Consider the following 26,328-nt stretch of genomic DNA (forward strand, 5'->3'; position numbering starts at 1 on the left):
CCATTAAATGAAATTATACCAGTCTTAAACTAGGTTTGTCTGATATTGTTGGAAATGAGCGTTCTAATGTAACAGAAAAATCTAATATATTAACTAAATATTACATGCAGTCTTGAGACTTTTACCCTCTCTCTTTTTTTAGTAATTTTAGTAATTTATCTGGGAAGTGTTTGTCTGGATCTGGGCATGTGTATAGGTATGGGGCTGCAGAATGAACCACTAATGAGCTGACTCATTACAGAGGAAAGGAGTCATGACAGGGGGGGGGAAGCACCCTGGAGCTAATCCAGAGAGGTGAGGGGGTTAGCTGTGGGTGAGTTGGTGAAGGTTGATTACACATACTCAGTAGAATGCATCTATTCTAGTAGGTGAAAACCTATGATAAAGCGCTAGGTATGATTAAAAAATGGGAAAAGTGGAAAAACTGGAGATATTCTACAAAAAAAATTAAGTTGAGAGATAGCAGAGACTTACTTCAACAGGTACCCTTTACAAACACCTACTTCATGTGATTTTAAAAAAAAGTCAGAGCATTCTCACATTACAGCTTAAGACAATAGGAGATCAACAAGACAGCTTTTGTGGTTCAAGACACTCATTGTGTCACACTTGATCGTAATGATCAGCTGCTTAATTCATCTCTGAGAACGTCTAATTTTGACATTATTGTTAAATGCTTTAACAAATGTTCTTCAAAACAGTTCAGCTGTTTATTTTTAAAAGCACTTTTAAAAGCACAGGAAAGAAGATAAAGTGCAGACATTAAAAATTTGAACATGCTAATGAACCACAACTCTGTTTTTAAAACCCCTTTATAAGAACACTTAGCTAGCACTTAGCAATCCTTTTTAATTTTTACCCTTTTACAATGGGAGAATTTGCTTTTATTTTGGCCAAATGAACACAAAAAAGCAAAGAGCTGAAATATATTGTCAAATATTCTTTTAGTTCACAAAGCTTGCTTTTCCAACCCTGCTATTCTGTCATTTCTGCAGCATGTCTTTGGGAACTGGGTGCTAGATGGATGGCTCATTGACAGGTCTCCTTTGGATTTTTTCACCTCCTCCTTTCTTCCATTTCTCTCTTTTTCCCATCCTCCTTTTCGGTGGAGGCCCTCTACACCCCATTCTGTTCATCTCACATGTGAAGGGTCAGCGCTTACCTCACAAAAAAATAAACCAGTCTCTCAATGTGAGGACCTTTGTGTATATCTGGAGTCCGCCTACCCTTCTTCCTCTCTCTTTTTCACTTACTTATGCCCTATAGAGAAGAACTGGCTCCTTTCATGGTGCCTCCCTCCCCCCTGGAGTGGCCTTCTTTGGGCCCTAACAGCACAATTCTATGCCTTATTGCTCCGGCTCCTCCATGAAGACCAGTTCAATCAAAGGGGTTGTGAGAACACAGAAGGAAATGAACTGACTTTATGCTTAAACACATTGACATATAGGCAAGATCATGTGGTGAGGTATGTGGGGCAAGCTATTAACAAGAGAATAGACAAGAATGTGCAAAATGTCACTTAAAGGGCTCTGAGTGACCATCATGAAGGAAAAATGCCAGGACCTGCTTGGTAGTAAAGCGGTTTTATAAGGTAGAACTTGCTGGTTGTCATCCAGCTTAATCCACATTGTGCTCCAACTTCCTGTGGACCAAAGCAGGTTTCTCAATCTCATCTCCACTTCATGTTTAATCTCTCCCTGGCCTTTCATTAGGACCACACCATGTGTTGATTGTAAAGAAATGAAGCGAACACTTCATTTTAAGCAAGAATGAACAAGAGAAAGCTTTTGTCCCCTGAAGGAATGCTCATAAGACAGAGAGGAACCCTGTTTGGTCTGACTTTGGTTGTTTTACAAGGCACTGAATAACGCCATGGCAACTCAAGCAGAAGGTCTCCTGGATCACATGGCGCTGATGCAATTCAGAAGAGAAGGGTTTGTCATTCTAGTCAGGCCTGACCCAAATTACAATATCCTGAGAAAATAAAAGTGGTCTTCATCTACCAGCTTACATGCACAAACCGACTTAATTGGGTTTGCATATTTTTTGGCTGATAGCAATAATAAACAAACATATGGATGTTTGAAGTCTAATCACTGAGAAAAAGGGCCTGTTAATGATTTAACACAACACTCTTTAGCCCATGGCTGCCGGATTATTAGCTCTTTCCAATTGTTTACCCAGTTTGTCTACAAGCCATTCTCCATCTGCGACCGTAATTCTCAACATTTAAGCTTAATAATCTTTTATTTTCATGTGTTTATTATTTTGTATCAACAGCCTCAAGGATAAATTAAGCACGGACTAACAGCAAAAACCAATTAGCAGCATGTCCACACAGTTGACCAAAAGGCGAGACATCAGTACAGATCCACAAGAGAAACTTTCCTTGTTTAGATTTGGTTAAAGTTTTTTTTTAAGTAATTACGGACACGGTTGGAACATTGAAAATCTAAAAGTTTGAACACCAAGATCCAGATGGGGAGCCTTGAAACCATTTGCAAGAACCAAGACTTGCACAAACTCTTACACTTAGAACTTTTCTGCTTCTGTGGCTGGTCAAGTAACAATCTCACCAGCTCATCATACCTGTAAAAGCAACGTCTCTCTGTGTGCATCTAAAAGAAAAACAGAATCCACTTACTTTGCTCTAGAGGTCTGGTCGTTGTATGTCAGGGTTTTAAAGCAATAGCTTCTCAAGACTCTTTATCTGCACCTCTGTCCTGCTGTCCTTTCTCTCCAATACTATTTCCCTTTGTGGGCTGAGCACACGATGGCTGTGCAGTCTTTTTTTCCTTTTTTTGGTTAGTACTGCTTGGGTTGAGGGGAGGGTTCTGGTGTGGGGTGTTAAACTCTGGGTTTCCTGACTCGTGATCAAGAGCTCATTACCCCCCAAGGTCACTCCAGGGACACCCTGCCTGACACTCACCGAGACACCGGAGAGAAGACGGTAGAGGCAGGATGAGAGTAAAAACGGCAGCGAGAGAAAAAGGGCAGCTATGAGCCCGGGTGCACAGGGAGATCCATGGGGACCAGGAAGAAGGAGCTGGCAGCGAAGAGACGCAGATAAGCAGAGGGAAAAGTGAGACAATGAGCGACACTGATCCAAATGCCAATGGAGAGGGCAGATTGTCAGCAGGCGTGAGCAAACACAACAAAATGCTGCACGAACCAGTGGAGTCAAACCGCGCTTACATAAAATATGGTGTTGATCCATGGACAAGTGGGTGCCAGTCAATCAATAGAATATTGACCAAACAAAGAAAAAAAAACTGAGCAAATCTCTGGGTTTGTCTATGGATGGTCAGCACGAAACAAATACTTTGTCAAGTCATATCATTTTTAGTCAATTTCTTAAAATACAGATTCACAATTTTGAATTTTACATCAAGTCTCTTACAGGCACATATCCTGCAAAGTCTTGTCCCACTTTCTCATTACATTCCTCGTTGATGGCGAACCTCAGCTCTCAGGTGTTGACTGTTGGGACAGGCCTCATATAAGCAATAAGTGAGCAGGTGATTAAACAGAAATCTAGCATTAGATGTGATTTAGATCTAGCAGATGTTAGCAACTTAAATCAGTTAATTAAGTGAAATCGTGTTCATTCAGTTAGTCTCATACTTTGAGCTGCTTATTAAATGATCTAAATTTGCTGCTTTCATATATTTCCTCTCTTATTCCTTCCCAAAGATCTTGTAAAAGAAGCATGTCAATAAATACAGGATGCTCTCAAGGTGTTGGGAACAGCAGATGGCTGGAAATGGCCCTATAGAGCTTTTTGTTACAGCTGTGAAAGCCTTGATTGACAGATTACGACACACCCAATCAATAACATGTGCCATTAGCTCTGTCCACAAAGCCCAGTATACTGATGTCGGTTTGCCTTCATAAACTCTCTGAAGTCCACACAAAGAGGAACGGCCTCGTATATGGCATGATAAGGCTGTCTCACCACCCTTGGGGTATTGATTGAGTGCTTAGGATGTTTTAATTCTGTAGTGGATTAGGATGCCTCCAAGAGTCATAAAACACACCTCTTTAGGACTGAAAAATCAATACTGGCTAAGATTGCTCTTTAGAAGCTATGCACAGCTGTTCATAATGTAAATATTGATCACTATTGGAATTTGTTGTAATATTTACTGAAGTTGGTCTGAGATTTGAGACGTACATCACTCCCCATACATCACAATTAAAAATGGATTGTTATTTTAAAACAATAATCTTACAGTTGAAATATAATATATTTATTAAATGAGAAAAACACAATAGGAGATCATTTTTTTAAAAGCCACAAGTGCAGCAATTCTGGTAGCTCCTAAAAAAATAATGTGTGTTGTTATTAAAGTGATTTAGAGTTGGGTAATTCTTAATAAACTTGGTAAAAAATACTATGATGTACAGGTCCATTTATTCTGCTCACTCTTCATAATAGGAAAGAGAAAATGTAAGGCATTAGTGTGTTGATGTTTCTACAAAGTCCTGCAACAGAATTTATGCCCCTATGGAGTTTCTTTTCAGTTTCTGCCATGTTAGATCTAAAACATCCACATATTTTATTGCTGCTGTCTGTAACAATTACAGTGCAGCAAAGAGTGGCATCTAGGATATCACCAAATCTTTAGTCATTTTTTTTCAAGGGTGTCAATAATTGCGAAGACACTGCATTTTTTTTTTTTTTTTTAGCAAACTCAGGTGAGAATATTCTGAAGCCTTGATAACACCACAAAGTGTACACTAACAGAAATATTGTCATCAACTATTGTCACCTATTCCATCGGGCATCAAAGATACTGAGTTTTAACCACTTCTCAACTTTGTTTAAAAAACTTCTCATCAAAAAGATCCAACTGAGCCAATACACTGTAAAATAAAATGTAAGTTCTCATCACATAACCTACAGCAAACAGATTGTCAGTGAGACTTTTCAGCTTTATTTAAATCAGTATTTAAATCAGTTTTTTTCCCACGTTTATTTTTTATTTTTTGTGATTATTTAATGTGAAAAGGATTTAAAATATGATTGCATTAAAGTGGATTCTATTCCTCTTTCCAAGTCCTATTTTCTGCTATATAATTTTGCTGCTTTTACTATAAAAAAGTTTGAGGATGTTTGCGGTGAAAGTTGACGCCATGTATTTCAAGAGGCTTGGACTCATACATTAAAAAAAAAATTTAAAAAACATGAGTCACACCAGCTTTTCCCCCCTCAGAAATAAAATGTAATTTTGAAAGAGAGCAAAACAGGTGCAAAGTTGAAAAAAAATGTAATTACATGGCAAAAGGGCAGTGTCACAAAAATGGTGAGGAAGAAGGTGCATCCAAACAAGACTGCCCTTAACTAAATATAAAATGAAAGCAGAAATCAGGGTTAAACTGAAACAGCTTCTGACAAGATGACACAGATGATCAAATGGCAACAAAAAAGACATTTTCAGAGCTTCCTGAAATACAGAATGGCAGCTACTCGCTGTGTAGCTACAAAATCCATAACTGTTTACGTCCATCTCTAGAATCATTGCAAAAGATTTTTGTTGGGTGTAAATTGTGAAGTTGAGCTGTGAAAAGTGTTGGGAAGTGGAGAATCATATTGCACTGCTGGGGATTCCACCATCAACTCCATGATGGTCAGTAATTAGTATGACTCATACCCTCCTGCTAATAAACACACAATCATCCACACTTCCTGTCAACTCATACATTATAGATTTTAAAACCCCACTAAGCCCCACCAACACACACAGAGCATCTCAGGCAATATTTTACCCCGACTGGGAATCCCTGCTTTGTATTGACGCCACTTAAACCTTTTCACACCAAGGTAAATTACAAACACAAACTTAAGTGTACTTTTTGAGGTTGTAGAAAGTGGGCTGATTTCACACAAACTCAAAAACCAACCACTTACTCTCTCAGGCCTGCAGTTATGCAATTGCTTGGATTCTCTCTTTTATGATAATTAACTTAGCTAATGCAGGTTCCTGGCACTAGTTTATCATGAGGCTTACAAAGTAAGTCATAGAGAATATGCAGTATATATCTCAGATAAAGAGGTTTGATATATCCAGGTCCAAAGAGAAAAGAAAGGCAAAACAAGAAAATCAGAGCATTATATCAAAAGGACACTGCTAAGGTGGCAAAGATGCATCAGAAGCAAGAATTCAACCATCTTTTCCAAATCAGTGTCTGATGGATCACTTCATAAATTACCAACAATAGTCATTACATTCAACTAAATTTTAACAGAGTTTAATTTTAACACTACACACTATAAAATGTACCTATGGGAAAGCTTTTCTTCAGCAGGGGCAGAGGTGCTTGGAATGATTGGGAAACTAATGGAGCTAAATATAAGGTAATTTCAGAAGAAACTAGTTTTAAGTTGTATAAACAACTTAAAACAGAACTTCATTTTCTGGAAGGACAACAATCCTGAAGCTGCAATGCAGTGGTTCAAATCAAAGCAAATTTTAGAATGACCATGAAAATGGAACAATCAAAGCCCAAACTAAAGACTCTTGAGAGCACTTCAAATTTAGCTATCAATTTTTCAAACAATGGTGTAAACGTTCAGTCTCTGGTTGTGTGACAGTGACAGAAACATAAGACTTGTAGTTACATTATTTTGATTTCCTTTTGCAAATATGCACTACTTAATATTTTAATCTAGACTAAAAACCCACTTGTTTAAAGTTACTTTTGAAATATAATCAATGAAAAATTTAATGATGGCTTTTAACTAAATGTAATGTTTCAATTGTTGACTGTGTTCTAAAACTTTGCATTTTTGTGGTTTTATGATGCAAAGCACTTTGAAATGCCTCTTGCTGAAATCTTCTATCAATAAAATTAGATTTGATTTCTGTGAAAGAGTTTTCCTTTTTAGTCACAGAATGACAATGCGAAAAAGTTCACACTGTTTATGAATATGTATGCTGGGCACTGCATGGAAATGACAGTAAATTCATGAATAGTTACCATTATCTGCCTTTTTTAGTGTTTTTCTTGTATCAAAAGATCAAAGAAAGCTCCACCAGACGCTTTAGGAATAAAACTAAATACAGAAACAATCTTTATATTAAGTCCAACTGCTGCCTCACTTTTATTCACTCTTACTGGCTGCTGTCATTATGAGTCTGAACAGAGCGGTGGACGGAGCGTCTGTTAGGCTTCAGAAGCGCCTTTCATCCAGTACATGTCCACTGGCAGTTCAATAACAGGAATGGCAGTGACTGGGCTCCTCTTTGGTACGAGTCTGATGAAACAGAATGAAATCAGCCTGTCAAAGTCGCTCACCACATTCCAACTACAGATTCCGACGGCTCTCCCTCTTCATCCCATCCTTCCCTAACACAACACACAGATGAGAGTGCCAGGAATTGGCAGAAAAGTCATTTTTCTGTACCCTTTTTTTAAGAAAAAAAAAGCAAGTATTCAATTTGTGCAACATGTCTGGGAGGAAATGAAGATTGAATTTATGACTTCAAGAGAAAGGAAAAATAACTGGTTGAGAATCAAAAAAATGTTCCGTTGTGAGACAATCAAACGCAGCATATTGGCACCTCTTATAATATCATGCTTCTGTGGGATTCATTCACCGTAAGAACATTGTGCACAAGCAACAAATAGAGCAGCAAATGTCTTGATAGTTTGCCTCAAAGAAAGTAACATGCTGCGCTTCAAAGTACAGACGCTGACACACACACACACAAACACACACACTGATTATCTGCAGTGCCCTAACCGGCATTTAAATCATAGGTCAACCATATTCTGGCTTAATAAGACGAGTCAAACGCATTTATTTTGACTTTGATCGAAAGTTAATACTGAGGGGAGTTTCTGACTTGTAACATTTAAAGCAGTGGTCCCCAACCTTTTTACCACCATGGACCAGTCAAGGGTTGGCAATGTCACTGAAGCCCGGGTTGGGGGCTGGGGGTGAGAGGGCGATTGTCACAGATTGCCGCTTGCGATAATCGTAACTGATCCTCCTGTACTGTGAGGCGTGTCACAACTGATCTGGTCCAGTTGGTAGAATGTTGGGACCGCTCCGATCTAAAATCGGGCTTCAATAAAATAAAATCTTATTCAACATTGTTTAGGCCCGACTATCGCAGCCTGTGGGGTTTTCCCTGACAGTGAACGCAGCCTGTTAAATGTGACAGGTAGCCAATCAGACAGCGCAGTAACGTAAGAACGGAGGGGAATACCAAACAGCTGACATGGCGCAACTGAGAGTCCGTTCTATTGCAACAACCAGACTTAAGACTCACAAGCTCTACTCCTCTCCTCTCATCTCGACCACTGCCCTAACGCTCTCTGACTCTGGTTGCTATGGTAACATTTACACATCCCTTCAAAATAAGATACAGATGCGCCACAAAAACGAACATTTTACTTTCATGAAAATTTTAACTGTCGATAACGACAAATCAATGGGAACCCTGAGCTTATTTGTCTGCAAAGAGACGGACCCATCTGGGAGTGATGAGAGACGATGACACCCGAGGTGTGTTGCTTGAGCACAGGGTATTTGGTCTCTACATGGCGAAGCAGTTTGAAGCTTCATTGCCTCATTAAGGAGCCGGTCACCATATCACGCAGAACGGGGTTGGAATGTGGGAATCACCTACCGGAATAAATCCATTCTCCTGTCTCTTCTCTGGGCCGTTTCCCTTTCGCAAATAAACTTTCCAAGGAAATCTGATCTGTTTCTTACTCATTTTGCTAGTTTCAGTCTCAGTCTCAGTGTTTGTTGTGCCAGTAACTAATTTCCTACTCATTAAACCCTTAAGTGATATTTTACTTTTGTACAGTTTCATAACAATTACAGTTTTATGCCTATGATTTATAATTTGACTTGATTTCTTCAACTAATAATGCATGATAACTAACAAACACCTCAGTAAATGTGATATCCATCACAGCATAATAATTCTGAGTTCACACTCTTTATCTCCACCTATAGTCTAACACCTTCATCTAATCAGTAATAATCCCATTCCATTGTGTTCATTCAACTTCACAAAATCCTGAGTTTCATTAATAAATCACATTAAAAACATGCATCTTTGTTGGGCCCTTGCAAATAACAGCAAATTGATTGTTTTCCCAAATAATCTTTTCTGGTTTTTTTACATCCATCACTATATTTTGCAAAGTCAAAGACAATTAGATGTTGCAAACTATGACGCAATGAATCACCGTTTGTTCATTCAGAACTGCACGTACATTTATATTAAAATCTTTATGGGATATTTAACCTAATTTAAAAACAATTTAATGGTTATTAGCAATGACACACGTGCAACAGGTTTGCAATGGTGAACACCTAGTGCTTAGAAAGACAATCAGACTGAAACTAAACGACTGTTTCTTGAGTACAAGAACGTTTCTTTTTAAATGTCAGAGTCTGAAAACTTGTACCAGTCAAACTAATACAAAATCAATTCATGGTTCAATTTTCAGTCCACGCCTCAGGACTTTCTTAGCTGAATAATAATGCAGCTCAGACCAGATAAATCAAACTCAGACTCTCCCTGTACTTGTGTATAAGAATGTCAGGGAAGAAACCCTGTCCTGGTGAAGCCCCATTAAAAGAACACAGAACTTAATTTATGACTGACAATTAATCTGAAGGACCCAAAAAACACTCCAGCACGGGCGATGGAGCATGACGGCGCCGGCGAAAACGCCCCTTACTCGATTCGTCTCCAAGCCAACGCTCTGGCCCCGTCGCCCAGCATTTATCTGCCTCCATACGCTTCCTCGAAAAACTCATTAATCTCTAATGGCTTAATTTCGTGTTCCCAGTATGGCTTGCGTATGTTTTCATTAATGACTTTTCAATCTTACGGTGTGGAGCAGAGGCAAGATTAGAAAATGTCTTTTTTTAATTTTATTTTATAAAGTCATTCTGTCTAAAGAGAGTTTGTTCTGTATGCGAGGTTTCTTGGACATAATGATGATGTTGCGGAAATGAAGATAATCAGTGTGATTTAGTAGCCTTGTAAAAAAAAAACGAAAAATTTGAAAAGTAGGACCATATTATAAATATTACATTCTTACTGTTTAACAGGAGTTATTGGAGAACATAATAGGACATTTTTATGTGACACCCAGTTATAGTCTTGTCCTCAACTGTTGTTGGGAATATGGATCCTAACTGACCTGTGTGGCATGTTTTTTTTTTCTTTCTGTATTCCATATTTTATTTCATTCTGTCCAATTCAGAATTTCAGTTGTCAAAACAACCCGGCGCCTCAAAAATGAAAGAAAGTGCGTGTACTTGAATGGATCTCAGATGGCAGGTGCACAATGGCTTTGAGGCCTATTAGCGAGGGAATCGCTGTGAAAGAAAACACTACACAGACGGCATGACGTGGGCGACACTAAGAGGGAGGTGAAGAAAAACCTAAGTGACATATCATTTTCCCAGCTCTTTAAGAGTAACTTTATGTCATTCAAAAATAAGAAAAAAAACATGGAGCGCTGTTCTTAAGCTCAAAGCGCTTTGTGTGTTCTCGGCAGTCACCTTCAACAATAGGATTAGTGCCAAGCTGGATAGTGGGGAAAAAAAATAAAAAGGCAGGGGAGTCGAGGATGAAGAAAAGGGCCAGGGATCACTGCTATCACTGATGGAGCCTGAACCCCTCAGGGTGCTCTTCTCTCTCTTTTTGATTTGTTTTCTTGTCATCCAGTCTGTAGCCAGTGGGCTGCGATATGTTTGCTTGGCACTGGCTCCGGCCTTTTATCTGCCGATTGAGAGACAGAAGTAAGAGAAATAGCTCTGTGACCATGCACTGAACCTGTTTTGTCCAAAGTGGCTCTGACAAGAGATCCAGTTTGGTTGCTACAAATCTGATGTTCCTGAACCTTTGTGATGATGATGGGAGTTTTTCCTCTCACACATGCAGCGCTTTGTGTTTGTATCCCTTCGAAACCATTTGCATTTTGTCATATTTCTGTGTATCTTTTGGGGATTTTTGCAGTAAATCAACACAAGTAGTACCTCATTCATGACATCGCAACAAAAACCACTAAAGGAAACGACATGAAAACCTTTGAACGCAACTCCCTTCTACACAAAATGTATACAATAAAGGAGTGGCATCAACTTTTAGCAATTGTGCAATTTTCATGAATCATTTCTCTCACAAGTGCTGGAATCGCACGCTTGTTTTGGTTGTATTTGCCCAGAATTCCCTGCACTACAGTCCATTTCCCAGTCTCCATTCTGCTTGACATCCAGATATCCATTCTAATCCCACCAGAGTTCATATCAACCAAATTGAGTTTGGCGGACCAGAGTTTGTTCTTTTGGATCTGCATCAATACACATTTACACCTCCTTAAAAAAAAACAGACTTTCCACACAAACAAACTAGAGTTTGATTAAAGCAGACTAAACAGGGCTGGTGTGAATGTACCCTAAATTACACACAGGTGGATTTATTTAGGGGTATCTGAGTTAATGCACACAAACATTTATCGTTTTTATTTGCAGAAAACTTTCCTTATACTTCACAACACGTCTCTAGTTTATGTTTGCCTCTCACAGAGATAATTGTGGTTGAAACTTGATAAAATCTTAAGTTAAAGGAGTATAAATACTTCTGTGAGCACTTTATACCCAGTCCTGTGGGATGGAACTTGTTCTTACTGTGGCTTTCTTTTGTGAATTAAAGAAGCAGCAAATAACGTCAGAGTAAAATACCTCTCTCACTCACCCTGATCTCATTTTTTAAGTGCAAGGACAGCCATGCAACCTCAATCGATTGGAAAATAAATTACCAGCGACACCCTGAGCAGAGGGCTGAAGATTAACTATAACTGCAGCTCAATCTTTGCACAAACATACGCAACTTTGAAGAAAAATAACTCAGTTTTGTATCAGAAAGTGTTTGACCGATAGGAACTTTAAACATTTGTCTCAATTTTTGACTTTCTCTTGTAAGAAACATTTAGTGAGACAGCTTAACGGTTTGTGAATGGCAGGGGGCCGTCTGCCTCATTTCTCCACTTGTGCGCTTCTCTGCAAATCATCCAAGCGTTTAAACACACATCAGCTTAGCAGACGCTTGTCCTGCCCTTTGCAGGTGCTCACTGTCAGTTCAGGAAGAGGTAAAGTAAATAAAAGTCCACATGACAACAGAGCTCAGACCATCTGCAGCCAGCACTCTGCAGACTGAAGCCTTACTGTTCGTCCTTAGCTACACGCATGATGACATAGCGCGTCATCATCAAGTGAAGTGCATGATTAGAAAACAAAAACAGCAGGGAAGTGTCGCAAGCTATTAAAATTCCACAATGCATGCACGTCACGTCTACCTGCAGCATTTCAAATGATTTCCTCTAGTTGATAAAATATAATCAGTCTTGATTGAATGTTGTTTTCTTGTTTGTTAATTAGGAGTATGTTTATCAGCTCACAAGGCTTAATGATGATGCAAAGAGGAGGCCCTAAAGCAGCACAAAAATGATCACCAAATAACTACCCAGGCAACATTTCAGAAAACTTCAAACAAGTGAGCACATGCATGAACATTTGAGAAAACAAGAAAAATTCTGGAAGACATGAATGAACTAGGTAATATAAAATATGACGCTGCAAGAGGAAGCCAGAGTACCCTGTGAACTGCGACGGAGGCTGGAGATTCAGACTGGATACCGTCACTTTTCTGATAAGCCCATCACATAAGATGCGTGTTGCATCTGCACAGTGTTTGAGTAGCCTGTCTGTAGTCAGCCCCTTAACAGGCATGCTACTTGTAACTTGCTAACTGCATTTTAAAACAGTGTTACACTGATGAAAGTGACTAGTGTTGAACCAATCCTGCTTATTTAAGTGATCACACAAAACCTGAAAGTTTACTTGAACCTGTACCAGAAAGACAGAGTTAACTTGGAAATTCCCCTGAAAACCTTAAGTTTGGGCTTTTTTATTTCAAATAGAAAGAAAAGGCAAAGAAGAATTATAAAGCATAGTTTTGGGCAACAATTGAGGGATTAAAATATATAGATAAAGTCATACTTGACCAAAAGTAATTGATTTTCAAACAAAAAGTTAAAATTCAGAAAAGATACAAAATGTGTGGCGGGTAACAAACCTGTGAACTCTTGGTAAATGATAAACATCTACAGCTTTCTTCACTCCTTAAAGAAGAAAGCAGTCAGCTTTGAAGTAAGAACAGCTTTCTGTAATGATGCAGAAGCTTCTCAGACAAGTTCAAACAGATTGACCAAATTTCTAAAGAGAAACAGAAGGTGCTCTGCCACCTTACTGCCTTAAGTGGAGAAATTAAAGTCTTGTTCAGAATAGAGGGTAGAACAGACCAAGTTTAATTTAATGGGGGGTCAGATTCCAAAGTCTTCCATTTTTAATGGGTCCTCCTGAACAGAATTTAGCCCTGCACTAATGGGGTTCATCATCATTTGAAGTGGACGTCTTAAAATGGTCATTTTAGTGGTGATTTGGCTTTGACTGCAAAGTTAATTCAAGCTAATGCAGTGGAGCATGTTAAAGCTATTCCTCCTAAATGTAGCTTATGTTATTGAATTGCCTCATCTGGCAACAAAAGCATTTAGGTCACTTTCCGTTTCTTTATTTGTTTCTGCCTGAATGTGTGCATGTGTCTAGTTCGTAAGTCTTATTTCTAAGTTCTGTCATGCACATGAATATTGATCCCAGGATGAAAAATTAACCACCATACGCTACTTGCATTCAGACGTGACATTTTCTGATTGCCAATATATGAAAAATGGCCCAAACAAAGCAGCTGCAGGGATCTATGTTTCAGTCATGTTTTAGTTAGCTGGATTTCCAGCTGAGCAGAAAGAGGGGAGCGCCAGCCACATCAACGCCTCCCAGCATACAGATGAGAATGTGTCTGGTCTGAGCAGGAGCTCTGTGATTCTCTCTTAATGAGGTTCAGCAAAGCCCAAGTCCAAGCAGGTTAAGCTGGTCTTGTTGACCTTTACACCTCATAACCATCAGTCACTGCAGCCTGACAGACTGCAAAGAGCAGACCAACGCTCCAGACCGCTCTGTCCAGAAGCTTAATTGTGCTGATTTGAGGATAACCCAGATTCCATTGGATTTTACAATTTTCATACGCCTTAAGTTTTTTCCTGCAAATAAAAACCTGAAAACTGTGGTGTGAATGTCTTTTCCATCTTCCCTGGGTCAGTACTTTGTAAAACCAACTTTCATTTTAATTACATTGCCAGCTTAAATCAGGAACTGTGGTACCTTTAAAAGCACTCTGATATATGGATTGAAAACCAAAAAGAGGTTACTTTGGATTGTTATGGTTTCTTATTTTTATTGTAACTTCATGTTGTTTGTGTTATGCTATATGGGTGACATCTGTATTATAGTCTTTGCTTTCCTTTGTGGGACGTTTCTTGTTCTTTTACGTGCCTTAAGACAACGGATGAAAATTAGCTGTTGAACTAACTCTTACATATTCACATTGCTGACATGTTGATTAATGTGCATTGAGTTTTTATCTTGCAGTTCTCTCTGTTTAGCAAATGAATCACATGATGGTTGATTAGATAGAAATTCATTGAAGTAAGCCTCTCAATTCTGGTGCAATGCCTTGACAAACTTGTAGTCTTCCATTCTCACCTCAGCATCTACGATTCGCTCAGGCGCAGTCCACACAGACGGCTGCCTCAGGCGTCGACTGATGGAGGGGGCGCTGCTGCAACTACGAGAAGAAATAAGTAAATAGAATGAAATTAATAATAGCAGAAATGTGCAGTCCTAACTGATGTCCTTTTCTCATGGTCTGTATTGAAAATAAAGCATTTAAATAATAAAACCTGCCTCCCAATGCTTCTGTTAATCCTATCTGATGGACCTCCCACAGCTGGTAATTAAAAGCGGTGAAAATTGAACCTCTACCTATCATGACAAACCTGAAACAGCTGTGAACTGATGATGTCATCTGAGTAGAGTGTTTCCTCTGTGAATAGACTGAGAAGAAGCAACACCAGGCCTGAAGTAAATTAGTCTGAACAGCATGCGAGTCTGCTTAGCTTTTCTGTCAGTCAACCTCTTTCATTTCCTCCCTTTGCATAGAAATGTCTGAATAAAATGTTCACATCTTTAGACATGTGATCCTATGTTGTCCTTTTATTTATGTAAATCATCACAGAAACCTGCAAAGAATTATTTTTATTTCGGAGTTTGCTTTAGCATTAGTCTGTGTTTAATCTGCCAGTCTGATGAATAGTCATTGATAATGTTACTTTATGCATTCCCAGGATAGAAATGTATACACTAGAAACAGTCTAGTTCTAAACTGTAATCAATAATTAAAGAATCCATCTAGTATCATTTTTATGAATATTTTTCTTCACAAATGTTTAAAACAACAAATACCGTCAAACCGTAAAAACAAAAAACATAGGCACTTTTCCAACTCTGGGATTTATGGTGAAATCAGTGAGCAGGAATGAAGGTCTGAAGGGTTATGTAGTTGAAAGTATTAGTCTAGACTGCCTCATTCATTGATTCTTTATCTGACTGATGTTTGTGCAAGTCGTAGTCCATGACCCCAGTCATGGTGCAGATACTCTAATCCTTACTGGGCTCTGTATTGATAAATCTTTTGCACTGTCTATAGTTGTGCAAAAGCAACCATTTATTGGATTTTGCACATTGCCATGTTTCATCCTAATGTTGCTAATGTTAAGTAAATAATTTTGTCTTTGGTTTCCTAGTTAAACCCAATTGTAGGAAGACCAGAAATGGTGTTATGTTAAAGAGGATTTAATAATAAAAACTAGCTAAAAGACATTAGACCAGGAAAGTCTAAAAGGAGAAACGGGAAACAAATGAGCTTATAATTTATAAGAAAACGAGGTGAATATGATCCAGAGATGCAGAACAGCTGTGGAAGAGAGAAAAGCAGGAAGACAGAAGGAGCTGGACTGAGACACCAACATAAGAGAATAAACCAAAATGTACAGAGAAAATAAAATGACTAAGATACAAAACAATTCATGCACATCACATGTCCAAATGACAATGAACAACACAGACAAGTGGACAGCTGCTGAGGGGATAGAGCAGACACAAACAAGGAACACAGCGTTACTGAAGATGGCTGTCACGGTAATGGAGGAAAAGAAGCTAAATTTGTTTGTGCTTTCCACATTTCACTCAAATGGAGCAAATCGGTTCTCAAGGCAGAGACGATGCCTCCACATTGATCCCAGATTCTGCTTAATTATATCATGTTCAGTTGCAGAGTTTTAGCTCTAAGGCTCACTTTTAAAAGTAGATATTTTTTCGGCTTTTTCTAAAATCCGTGACTGTAATGGTGCTGATAAAATAAACTTATCAAAATAAACAGATCAGTAAGCATTTTTCCCCCCCGTTTTAAATTGGGATAAAAATATTCGTAAAACCTTTAGCTAAAGTGATAAATGTACTGTTTATGGTCGAATAAAAAAATGCATTTTTGCAATAAGGGAACCAGCAGAAAAAGATTAATATTCTTTTAACTGAAAATGTCTCCAAGTTATTCAACAGGAAAAAATAAAACCCAACTCTGACACTGTTGTACCAAGTCTGAAAACTAAAAAGAACATCTAAGTGATATGAAGTTATCAAACTTAATTTAAATTTAACATAAAACTTGCAAGAATAATCTGTTTATTCTTAGACATAAAATCCATACAAATCTGTTTTATTATCCGTTTATATTCAAATGAAATAGACAAAAAAAATTGCAGCTTTGTTTACAGATAGTTTTATTAGCAAATAGTTTTGAGCTAATTTAACAAACGTTGCAGCTGGACAAAAACAAAGTACGGTAATTCAGATTGCAATATAATCTTATAAAATTAGATTAGACTGCAATTTTAGGTTATAAAATGTACCAGTCCTCCATTGTCTTCCCCCCATTTATTTCAGAATAAGATACTTCTTAAGTATAGTACATGCAGACACATGCAAAATTCACAGCTGGAGCACCACATTCAGACATGATCAATAGCACTGCAGCACTGCTGTTGCAGAGCTGCAGTCAACCAAACACTCAATAAGTCATGACACATGTCCGAAGTGTATCGTCCTGATGCGGGAAAACCAACACATTGATTCCACTTGGTCGCTCATCATGCCTTACAGTTTCATCAAAATGAATACAGCCGCAAATATCTCCTTTGTCCGTGGATCAATGGACAATTACAGACCCTGCTGTGGTTAAAGCACCTCTCCCTGGACGACAAGTCCACTCCTTGCTGTAAGAGTCATGAGTAGATTGTGTGTATTATAGACTAAACTAAAGCTACAATATTAATGCAGCTGTAGGTCTATCAATGTCTATTTCACTTTAAAAGATGCCAGGTAAACTGCTGTGGTGGTATTTTTAGAAAGATGTAATGCAGAACAGAGAAGCCTCCTTCAACTAGATGTGACATTCATTAGGCTTAGGCTGCCATGCTGTTAATAATCTTTGAAGAGAAGAAGAAAAAAACAGAGGGACCTCAAAGACTTTCAATTGTTCCACCTCGCCCATGATAAACCTGTGATTTTTCAAGCCGAGCTCTCAGGAAAGCCTCAGGATAGCCTCATTATGCAATTTATTTCATCAAATGCTTTCAGTCAGGGCTTCTGTTAAAGACTTGCTGTTTCTCTTTGCCTTGAAAGAAACCACATTAAAAAAACCAAAAGTCTCATCAGCTTCTCCGCTTGCCCTACAATCCACAATTTCCGAAACCTTTTTTTTTCACTGTTTCATAAGCGTATTACAAGATGTCAAGACATGAAAATCATTAGCTCTTGCTGTCTGATATTTAAATGCAGCGAGTTCTCTGAGTCAGCCAAGGACACCGTCTTCTTCTTGTCGAAATGTCAGACTAATAAGGCACAAAGAGCCACTGTAATCCAATTTAGTGCTCATCTTTAAGCAAAGGATGCAATCAATACATTCAGGACATTCGTATCACAACAACAAGCTTCTTGTCTTGTGTCTTCAAATGGTTTTTGTTGGTTGCTGGGGAAAACATTTTTTATTTATATCAAAACACTTTAAAGCAGAACTGTTTAGAAATTACTGGGTTGCTTTAGGAAGTCAAGACCAGACAAGAGAATAAGTCAAAACTCACTCAGAAAAAGGTACGTTGTACACATTATGAGATTTAAAAGATTACATAACCTTTTGGCTGTTTGTTTGTAGCAGTTTTCAGTGCTACGTCTATGATGGCAAATTTGATGTACCAATTGTATCTTACTTTCACTGCAGTATCCTTAAATACCGGGTTGAAAACATGTATCCATGTCCAGTGTTCAATTACTGCACATATTTTCTGGCTGTTAGAGATTACTTTCCATAACTGCCAAGTACTTTCTGAAACCTTCCTAGCACGTTTACAGCTACCCTCTGGGACTTTGAAGTGACATTCCAGGATTCAACTATTGCCTTAGAAAATTTTCCTGCTACTTTTCTGGACATTCATGGAACTTGCTGGTTACTTTCCTGGAACTGATTATGTGCATTCAAGAACTGGATTGTTCTCTGTGGTAACTTACAGCTGAGCATTTTTAAGGAGATTACCAGGGACTTTCCTAAAACTTACCAACTAATTTTCAGAACTTACCAAATATGATTTTTGGACGTTTCACAACACTTTCTAGGTATTTTAAACGTTCAAGGAACATACAGGGTTATTGCCCATCTTTTATTGTCACAGTTTAAGTTTTAACATTTCAATTATTGTCCTGTCTGATGGTTTAATAATACTCTAGGAAAACAGCAGGTCATGGTTTGCAAATGAAAAGTACCAAGACACTCTGATCAACCTAAAAACAATGTATGTTTAAAATGTTTCAGCAATTCCAATAATTCTATAGGAAGTAATGTTTTTTTCTAAATATATTAGTGTGTGTTTGTGATGCTGCACTTCAAAAAGGAATTTATGTTAAACAGCAATATATATGGAGGGTGTTGTATCCATTTAAGAAAACGAAAGGCGTGTAGCGTATTATAAATAAATATGGGTGAAAAGTCGTGTAGTCCTTTATAAAAAGGCAGATTTTTTTTTTTACTAACCTCTCAGTGTAATAAAATAGGATTTTGGCTGCAAACAAAAGGTTGCTGGGATCAAGGTGCGAAATGTGAGTAGGTGGGATCTGATGACAGATGAGATGTGGGTGGTGGAGCTGCTAGTGGCAGCTGTGGCCTTAATGGCAGGTCAGTGAGGCGGCATTACTTCTCTGTTAGGTCCGTCTTGTACAGCAATAAGGATCTTTACAGTGCTGCTGACTGCCCAGATTACAGGATTACTTCTGTCGTGGACTGTTTGACACCTTTAAGTCAGGGGGGAAAAGCTCCAATCCTATTTCTGGCAATGGAGATTTATATTAGCCAAATCCTCCTTGCGGCTCAGATAAAATACGTAAATATAATCTCATAGACGTGACATTGGCAGAAATCCTTCTGATGTGTGTTGCTTCTCAGAAATGTCATCCAGTGCCAACCAAGACAGATGTTTGATTTATTTTGAAGAGCTCTCCGTCCTCTCTCCATGTGGATTTCGTGACCATTAGGTCACTTATTGACACAATGATGTGCATCACATGCTCTTCAGTATGTTGCCACGTGCTTTTCCTTCTCCCCATCAGTGTCACATACTGACATGTGAGCATATGTTCACTCATAGTGGACTACAAGGGGTCAGTCGACAGTGGGAGTGTGTGGCCTCTAGCCAGCAATCCATATCTTATAATTTACACCGCACGGTGCTATGTGGAGATGGGAATCCATCCCATAAATGATCTTATAATCATGTGACAGAGCACCTTTCGCTATGTTGCTTGGAAAGGGAGCACATCCATACTAGAAACCCTCACAGAATTTTGTGGAAACCAACAAGTTTATGAATTTAATGTGGATGGATATTTGTGTCATTTATGGACTCAAATTACAGCCGTACTAAGAGATACACATGGATCAGAAAAGGATAAATGGATAAAAAGTGAAAAACTTACAGCACATGAGAAGATGGAATTTAAAATCAGCAGTCACATTCAGCAGAGAATGACAGAAAGTGGGGAATTTAAGCACTAGGGAGAGTGATGACTGAACAAGGAGCAGGTGGTTGATTTGGAATCGGGTGCAGCTGGGAGGGAAGGCAGGTAACTGAAGTTCAGCTGAGGAGATGAAGGAAATGAATGATAGAAACACAGAGGGAATCAGGGATGTCAGGATGTTAGGTTGCTTTGATTTTATGATGACTCATTTTTCACATCAATGTTGACAAGTCTACCCCGATCTGAGCCTTATGATCCTCATAAACCCATATAATCAGCACAATTTTCATGTGTTCAGCACTGCCTTGTGTGGTTCTGAAAATATTCAAGTTAAAAGTTAAAACCGACTGCTTCACCAAGATAACAAAAAATACTGAGAACAGACACTTTCTCGACTATCACTAGAAATATTCTTCGAAATATACCACCAGAAAAAAATAAATAACAAAAATTTGGGTCATCCTCATCAACAGATTCATCCGGCTAAAACATAATTGTCATCACTTTGCTTTGCTGAGTTGGCGTTAAGAAGGAAGCCAGGAAGGGAAATGGGTTAGCAAAGAGATGCAGGGAGCAGCTGTGTTGTGGTGCGCTGCTCTGTCCCTGATAGGCTGGGCTTATTGGATTGATGTCACTCCTGAAAATTTCAGTGGGCTGGCCTATTGTGTGCAGGTGTTTATGTTTGTTAGCGGTGTGGGCACGACTTAGCGGAGGTTTTCCTGCAAAATCTGGAGGGCTTGGCGACCTTCCAGAGACTCAAGGAGCCTTCAGAGACCCCAGCAGCCTCTCCAAAAAGATCAAATTTACCTCCAATTCAGTACACATTTGCGTTTGTGGAAATGTCAGGGTATTTCTGCGTGTGTGTGTATCGACGTGTGTACTTTCACGTGTGGGTGTGTGTTTGAGCAACATGCAAAGTGTGTCTTTTCAGGCTCCCACATGCCTCCAAATAGATGCTGAAAATAGCTTGGAGGAAAAAGGCCTAAACTCTCATACTTCATCACACATGCCTGGCAGCGACTGCATGAGCCTTAACTAAGGGGGGAAATCAATGTGCCCAAACATAAAAAAAAAAAAAAAAAAAACATTACCTGGTCTTCAAGATGGCCTCGCAAGCTTTTGTGAAATTGTGCATTTAATCCAATTTGTACCGGAAACTCAATTAAAGTGTGAAAGCAGAGACAAAATGAAAGCCTCCTCTGATGAAATGGATGTGCAGTGAAGAGGCTCGCTGCTCATGAGTCATGTTGTGAAGAGCATGTAAATGACTTAGGTCTGTCACATTTTAATCTGAAAGGATCAAATATATGAAAAATAAACAAATTCCCTTCTTTCTTCTCTCGCGGGTGGCAATTACAGTTGTGACTAAAATCTGAGATTAATCTTATAAAGTCTTCTCTACACTCCGCTCTGACTCAGCTGATGCCTACTGGCTGTAATTGTTTGCACTGCAGTGTTTCAGTGTTCGGTGAAATGTTAATATCTAACACATATTTGTGAATCTAATTTCCTCAAGCAGCACTGTTTGGGAATAACTTGTGGCGCTGTGTGAAATATAGATTATTACAAAAAGCAATGATTGTGACTCTTAATAAATACATTTAAAAAAATTATAAGAAGTGTTCATTTGTAAGATTTCTGGCTAGGTGTGGCTAGGTGAAAAAAGTTGAAAAAGTTGGTCAACGATTAAAAATAAATTGACATTAATTAGCAACAAGTTAGCACTAATACTGAATATAAAAACTGCTTTGGAAAACATGTTACCTCAGTAGCATAAGCCAGTTTGTTCCTGCCTCCATAAACAGTTTAAATGTATGTTGATACATTTTTCCTACATTTATTCCTGATTTTTTAGGCTACAGCATAATATTTATTTCACATATTACCCATTTATGGGGCATGCTGTGGTGGCGCAGGGGGTTAGCACGCCCCACATTTGAAGGCCTTAGACCCGCGGACGTCGCGGGTTCGACTCCCGATCCCGACGACCTTTGCCGCATGTCCTCCTTCAAAAAATGGCGCTGCCTCAGCTGGCTGCCTGCAGACGCAGCTCCTGTCGTGTGTGTGTTAATCTGTGTAACTGCAAAAATAATTTCCCTGCTGGGATGAATAAAGTAATTCTTTCTTTTTTCTTTTATTATGTTGCGCCCCTTTTGGACCTCCATAAGTCCCACTGCTAGCTGGTAGCAGCCATGTCACACACTCGAGCTGCAACAAGCATTGGTCACACAGAGCTGCTCATAGGGAGCTGAGAAAACCTGACTTGGCAAGTGAGTGACATGGCAGCCTCCTCCTCCTCACTGCTTCAGTCCTATCAGGAAACACACACAGATGCTAAAACGCGCCTAAGCCCCTCCGAGAATGGTTTTGTGAAAATTGTTAATGGATGCAAATTGGTAAATTTAGATTTATTCACATGTCATCCAAGACATTTATTAATGTAACCAGAGAAACACGAAACAGACTAACGACATGAGGCAGGCAAAAACAATAAGGCAATAGCCCAGGGTGGTATGAAACTCTTCCTACATTTATTTTCTTTACCTTTAAGTATTATCCTAAGCTCTGCTTTATTTATTATGCTCGACATATAAAGTTTTCATCTAGAGGCACCTGGTGATAACCAATCAGCTGCTGCTGTCGAATGTGAACAGATGGTATAAACAGGAAACAGTTAGCTTAGAGCGTATAAAATAATTTGGAGAAAACTTTCAATTAAATCATGTTCTTAGAAAAAACTAGATATCAGAATGACTATGTTTTTAAGTTGGCTGGAGTTGATTATGTTGCTTTAAAGTAAATAATATTTAGTTAGAGAAACAAGGTTACCTGGTGCCCCCAAGAGGCCACTGCAGGAATTACAAAAGCTGATTTATTTATTAAAATTAGAGGAAATCTAAATGTGCAGGACTGAGATGCCATGTTGACACAAACCACATGTACTCATCAAGACAATAGGACAACAGTTTTTTGGTGAGAGACTAAAAAAAATTAAAGTGTTTTGACTTTGAAAATGTGCTTTTTTTAGTTGGAATGAGAAGATTAGCAGCTATGCTGGTGCTGCTCGTCCCTCCTTGTGGACCTTCAGGTGGAGAGGCAGGTCTCACACAGGTTGTCCGTCTTGTTTGTTTTCCTGCCTGTCCTCATTAGATGCTGAGAGATTGACACGGTCATCCCCTACGCCCCCATCCCCTCCCGTTCGGCTCACCCACTCCCCACAACTGAGACGGACCTCTCCGGCTCGCGTAGGCAATAATGAATCACTATTAGCGCAGGTCAAACCAGCTGACAACCAATTTACGGGGTAGAAGAAGCTTGACCTCCAGATAAATGTTGGGGTTTAAGCACTTCATCCTGAGGTGATGCAGATGCATTTTTAAAGTAAGTTCAGATAAGAGGTGAAGATTTCATCTCTCCATATTTACCTTCACCTCAGGCTATTAAGAAGTCCTCAGCATAAATACTTCAAATAACTTCAGCAACACAATCTACTCTTTCTCACTGTTTGACGCTTTTGCCACAAGTGAGAACATTCTGACACCTAGTGGTGTTAAATGCTTAAAACAGTTTTTACAACCAATTATTCATTCTCCTTGAATCTTTTTTCTCTTTTGACCAGAAACAAAAGAGAAAAAAAGTCATAGATATATGACATCCATGTCTTAATGTCATAGATCAAAACAAAGTAGTGAGGAAAGCTGAAAGTTATTTACATCTAGACTGAAACTTCTTCCTATCATTTTTTGCAAGATGGCTGAATCAGATTGGATGTAAATTGTCTGTAAATGATCACTTTCAAAGCAGTTCATTGATTAAAAGTAGGTCTGGACTTTGACTAGGTCATTTAAATACAGTCTAAAGTTTTTGCAGCATTTAACAGGTTTCTTTCCAGGACTGCTGGGTATTTATCTCCAGGCCAGGGTCAATAGAAAGAGGGGATGTGTGCTCATTATCTCTAGCACCTTAAACCAACACTAGATGGCTATTTAGAGTTGGTGTTACTGGCCAATTGGGAAACATCCTCAGACGTTTGGCACATATTGAGGGGCAGAGCAAATGGGTTTGCTTGTTTTTATTTAGGGATATCATAGCAAAAAGGGGTGTGATTCAAGCGAACAGCACACGTTTTTGTATTATTGGTAAAATAAATAAATGAAACCATTTCTCAATTTTCTCCCACTCCTCTTATGAAAGACAATAGCATTTGTGACTGTAATGTGATAAAAAAATGTAATAATTATGGCACTGTCTAATGATGTTTGTTTGATTAAAGATGAATTAATTTCACACTAATATGAAAGGATGTAGTTGACACATCAGAGAAAATATTATGTTGCACTTGACATATGGCTCATAAAGATAACTATAACCTTATTTACTATATGTAATAAAAGATTTGCTAAAGTTTTCTGTCATCTTCAAAAGATAATGCAAATAGGGTTGTAAAGACATGACAGTTTGTTTGTCGCATCCAAATCTTAGATAGCCTACCAATAAAGTTACCAGTTTTAGTGGCCAGACGAAGTTAAGCTCAGTCTGTCTCAAAAGCAAAAAAAAAAAAAGTTATACTTGGAGGAAGAACGGGAAGCGGAACATCTGCTGCAAAAATCAAACTCTCCTGTACGGTGACAAACAAGCCATCTGTGCTGCTTGTTTCAAGTCCAAAAACCACATATTTCCCATCATCGCCAACTGAACCAACAAAGCATAGTTAGCAGAACTTCTGGTGAGCTGAATGTGATGGCAGAGTTTTACTTTACTGCAAAGAGAGCTCCTTCATAGACAAGTTTAAGGGAAATGGTACGTTATGGTCTGCATATTTGGATCAAAGTTTCACATGAAAAAAAATAGCAACAAAACACCAAAATTTGCTATCTACTCATTGCTATTCTTTGTGGTTCTTGAAATTAAAACAAACACTTGCAATTTCATTTCAATTCATCACTTATTTGTGTTTTTAACTTTACTAAGTTTGGATTACAGTAAATAATGGAATGTTATCATAACTTTGTCATTCAGTAGGTTTCTATTGCTCTGGACATGTTGAATAAAACATGAATTGAGAAATGAAACATCTGGACTGCTAAAAAAATCAGTATCATGATTGTTTAAATCATATTGAGCCTGAATAAGTTATTTACACCTCAGATTTATCCTGCAACTTATTCTGCCAGACCCCTGTAGAACCTGGACCTCTAAAACACAAAGCCAGCTCTTTTATTTCAGCAAATATTGGCACATATTCGCTGTAAGACCGTTCACTGTAACTCAAGTGATTGTGGGGCTTACCTGTTGAGGAGTGAGCGGCGCTAATCAGACACCTGTGAGGGAAAACGGGAACGCGGCACAGCAGGTTCATCAGGCCTCAACTCAGCAACGGTGGCAATCAGAAGGAGTTCCTTCTGCTTTCACTGATGGGTGGGGGAAGTGAAACTGGACTCCTACCTGAGGAAAATTTAAAATAAAGACAGACACATTCAGCTCTGAGATTTTACCACACATTTATCAGGCTTTAACTACACAAAGCTATTTGGTACCAATTTATAACACGATGTTTCTTCTAAGGAGTAAACCAGTAATTGCTGAAGTTGTAAAAACTTTATCAAACATTAAAATGGAGCTAGAGAGTATTATTTGGAGAATGAGGGAGAAAGAAATGAAAAGGGACTAAAGCCTTGCCAGTGACATGAGAAGACAGTTATATCTACATTTATCACTAATTATTCATTGACATATTATTAATAATAACAGGAAAGTAAACATTTTTACTCAAATTTTACAAGTTCCTTTAGAGAGTCACTGTAGATGGTGTTGGCTGTAGGTAGGAAGGATAGCAGTCAGTATTACAGTAAGTCTGAAAAATCTTCTGACTGAAGACACTCTGTTGTTTCTTGACAAAGTCATAACAAGGATGCTCATTTTATGAAGAATAATTCTTTGTAAAATCAGAGGAAGTCTGAAGAGACTGAACTCTCCACAGCAGACTTACTGTTCAGAAGTAATGTCTGCTCTCTCCATACTTGTGGAAAGCTTCACCAGAATCTATTAAGGATTTTTTTTAAATGTCTCGACAGTTTATTCGGTTGCAAAATCATGAATTATTTATCATGAATTATTTATAAGGAGAGTCTGATTGTAAAGTGGTAGCAGTTATTTATGCTCCATTGTTGCAATAATGAGATCAACCAGGGAAAGAAACAGAGTACATGTGCAGTCTTACAACATGTTTGGATAGTATTCTCTCAGCCTTTATGTTTGGATTTTGCTGTTTT

At 38.5% G+C, this 26,328-nt stretch overlaps 1 protein-coding gene across 1 annotated transcript in view; it reads right to left on the reverse strand.

Moving 5' to 3' along the window:
• The window catches only part of ptn (pleiotrophin), a 44,318-nt gene extending 41,492 nt beyond the window's left edge, over window positions 1-2,826 (reverse strand). Inside the window, exon 1 of the mRNA XM_005799971.2 lies at window positions 2,645-2,826. The gene's annotated coding sequence lies outside the window, so the exon portion shown is untranslated. The remainder of the gene's footprint in view (window positions 1-2,644) is intronic.
• Window positions 2,827-26,328: the final 23,502 nt, after the last annotated feature.

The sequence above is a fragment of the Xiphophorus maculatus genome, chromosome 17 (assembly GCF_002775205.1).
Source record: "Xiphophorus maculatus strain JP 163 A chromosome 17, X_maculatus-5.0-male, whole genome shotgun sequence".
In the NCBI taxonomy this organism is placed as follows: Eukaryota; Metazoa; Chordata; class Actinopteri; order Cyprinodontiformes; family Poeciliidae; genus Xiphophorus; species Xiphophorus maculatus.